Source organism: Colobus angolensis, unplaced genomic scaffold (assembly GCF_000951035.1).
Source record: "Colobus angolensis palliatus isolate OR3802 unplaced genomic scaffold, Cang.pa_1.0 Scaffold14, whole genome shotgun sequence".
NCBI classification, from domain to species: Eukaryota; Metazoa; Chordata; class Mammalia; order Primates; family Cercopithecidae; genus Colobus; species Colobus angolensis.
The window spans coordinates 23,336,435-23,340,322 of NW_012114488.1; positions in this window are offsets into that span (position 1 = coordinate 23,336,435).

The following is a 3,888-nucleotide window of genomic DNA, read 5'->3' on the forward strand; positions in this document are numbered from 1 at the left end:
GTGGCTGTGGACTTTTGAGTTAAAGCTGAAATGATTTAAGACTTTGGGGGGCTGTTGGGAAGGCATGATTGGTTTTGAAATGTGAGGACATGAGACTTGAGAGGGGCTGGGGTGGAATGATATGGTTTGGCTGTGTACCCACCCAAATCTCACCTTGAACTGTAATAATCCTCATGGGTCAAGAGCAGGGCTGGGTGGAAATAATTGAACTATGGGAATGATTTCCCCCATAATGTTCTTTTGGTAGTGATTACGTCTCACAAGATCTATGGTTTTATAAATGTGAGTTCCCTGGTGCAAGCTCTCTTGCCTGCCACCATTTAAGACATGACTTTGCTCCTCATTCACCTTGTGCCATGTTTATGAGGCCTCCCCAGCCATGTGGAACTGTGAGTCAACTAAACCTCTTTCCTTTATAAATTACCCAGTCTCAGGTATGTCTTTATTAGCAACGAGAGAACAGACTGATACAACTACCAAAGGCACAGTCTGTGAAAAAAAAAAAATTGATAAGTTTGACTCTATTAAAATTTAAACTTCGGTTCTGCAAAAGATACTATCAAGAGAATGGGAAGACCAGCCACAGACTGGGACAAAATACTTGCAAAGGATATCTGATAAAGGACTGTTATCCCAAATGTACAAAGAACTCTAAAAACTCAACAATAAGAAAACAAACAACCTCATTTTAAAACGGAGTCTTAACAGAACTGAACAGACACCTCATCAAAGAAGATGGACAGATGGCAAATAAGCATACAGAAAGATGCCAACATCGTAAATCATTAGGGAATTGCAAATTCAAACAATGAAATACTGCTATACACCTATTAGAACAGCCAAAATTCAAAACACTAACAACTGAAATCCAAAACACTAACAATACAAAATGCTGGCAAGGATGTGGAACAATATAAACTCATTTATTGCTGATGGAAATGCAAAACAGTATAGACTCTTTGGAAGACAGTCTTCCAAAGAAGACTGTTTGGAAGTTTCTTGCAAAACTGAACATACTCTTGTTGTATGATTCAGCAATTGTGATCCTTGGTATTATTTTTCCTTTTTTTTTTTTTTCAGAGATGGGGTCTCACTCTGCCACTGAGGCAGTAGTCCAGTGGTGTGATCTCAGCTCACGGCAACCTCAACCTCCTGGGCTCAAGTGATCCTCCCACCTCAGCCTCCCGAGTAGCTGGGACCACAGGCACCTGCCACCACGCCCAGCTAATTTTTTGTATTTTTGGTAGAGACAGGTTTTCACCATGTTGCCCAGGCTGGTCCCACATTCCTGAGCTCAAGCGCTCAGTCTGCTTTGGCCTCCCAAACTGCTGGGATTATAGGAGTCAGCCACTGTATCTGGCCTCCTTGGTACTTATCCAAATAAGTTGAAAAACTGTATCTACACAAACCTGCACACTGATATTTATAGCAGTTTTATTTATAATTGCTAAAACTTGGAAGCCACCAAGTTGTCCTTCAGTAGGTGAACAGATAAGTTCTATGGTACATCCAGCAATGGAATATTATTCAGCACTAAAAAGAAATGAGGTATGAAATCATGCAAAGACATGGACAAGCTTAAATGCATATTAGTAAGTGGAATAAGGCAGTAAGAAAAGGCTATATACCGTGTGATTCCAACTGCGTAACATTCTGGAAAAAGGTAAAACTATGGAGACAGTAAAAGTAGCAGTGGTTGTGAAGATTAAGTTAAGATAATGTAAAGCATTTTGTAAACTGAAAAGTAAATGAAATGCTGTCCCCATAATGTTTTGGGACTTAAGGGTCTGAGGCTGGATAACTCTTTCTGTATTTTTCCATACTTCGTAAAATTTTAGGGTGGAAGGTTAAATGGTATTTAAGAAATCCAAACATTATATTCAGAACCCCTAAGTTCCTAAATGTGCCACATTTACTGCTTTTTTGAAATGACAAAAGAAGAAAATCTTTAGGAGAGAGAGGACTCCATAAACTTCAGATTCCAAGTATGTTCAGAGCAAGACATCCAGTGTGGCTTTCCTGTTATTCCAGAATTATAGTCGAGAACAAAAGGCACTGAGTCCACCTCCTTCTGAGTACAGTGAAGAAGCCTGAAGTTGACAGCAACCACCAGATGCAAAGCAGGTTCACTGTGCACTGGTTACTGGTTCAGCCCACTGCATTTTGGACTGCACTTTTCCTCTATTCAGCGTCCAGCAACACAGAACACTCACACACAAGTTACATGAAGTGAGTTTATTACTTACAGACAGGCAGCAAGGGACAAGAGAAGCATAAGTCATAATGACCATATCTCCTAAGGCCGAGGAAAACGGCTTAGGGAGGATGGCGTCTCACTGGGTCGTGCACTGCTTGCACCACAACTAAGGGACTCCAGAAAGCAGTTTGCTCTCAGTTTTTACCAGGGGGCAATGGAATGTGCTGGGCTAGTACTAGTCGAAGGACATCCTGTTTCTAGAAGAGACTGGAACAGAGCCTAGGCTGCTCTGGTCAGTTCCTCCTTGTCTACGGTATATTGCATTCCAACATTCTACGGTTATTCTCGAGAACTACAAGTGAGAAAAGGGGAAGAAACTATGTTGGTTCAAGGCCACCCAGAGAACTGCTCTGTATGAGACACCTCCATCCCTAGCCTACTAACAGCTGACAAAGGTCACTGCCCCACCACTCTTTAGGAGGTTGAACATCCTATCCTGGGAGCTAGGGGACCTGCTACTAGGAGGAAATTCTAGGAGGAAAACAAGCAAAGAAATGGCTTGGGAGAGATGCCAGGATCTGCATGTTGGTGTGTCAGATGGACATGTGGCCAGAATCCTTTTGCTTGTTTGCAATTCAAAGAAATACAGGGGCCAGGCGCGGTGGCTCATGCCTACAATCCCAGTACTTTGGGAGGCCAAGGCAGGTGGATTACCTGAGGTCAGGAGTTCATAGACCAACATGGTGAAATCCTGTCTCTACTAAAAATACAAAAAATTAGCTGGGCGTGGTGGCAGGCACCTGTAATCCCAGCTACTTGGGAGGCTGAGGCAGGATAATCGCTTGAACCCAGGAGGTGGAGGTTGCAGTAAGCCATGACCGCGGCATCGCACTCCAGCCTGGGAAACAAGAGCGAAACTCTGTCTCGAAAAAATAAAGAAAAAAGAAATACAGAAGATAGAGCCTGTTTGCGCCTGCACACCTGAGAGCAGGCCACAGGAACACGAGATTGATGTCTTTAATCTTGTCAGAACCGATAGACATTGAGGCAAAGAAGTGAGTACTTTACAGAAATGTGGCAAGGTGTCAGCATGGGAGGTGGGGTGGGGTCTGCAGAATACATGGCCAAATCTCAATGGGACACCGGTGTCTAGGGAGCTTCCTTAACAAGCATCACGTAGCTGCATAAACTGCAGCAATGGACAGTGAGGAAGAAGACTGTAGCCTTCTCTGATCATGGCCTTTCGCCTCTCCTTTGTCCATCGTCAGAGGAACTACTGCAGAGGAAACCAGGAGAGAAACAAGTGTGTGAAGGGTATGCCTGGTGCCCAGCCCTCAGTTCTTCAGGCTGCGCTGCCACAGGGAGGAAAATTGCACTGCGAAAGGGAGATGGACATGAGATTCAACTTTTAAAGTAAAGTTAAATGAGTCTTAGAAACCAAAATGAGACCAGATGAAAAAGGGACAATGTTAGAAAAATTAAGTCACATAGCCAAGACGTGAACAGATGTTTCTTAGGCGGAAAAAGAGGCTCTAGCAAACGAAGAGTAGGGAGGTATTACAAAAAGGCAACTGTTTACACACACACGTGTGTAAATATGTGTGCATACATGTGTATGTGTAAACAGTTGCCTTTTTGTAATACCTCCCTAATCTTTTTTTTTATTTTTTTATTTTTATTAATTTTTTTTT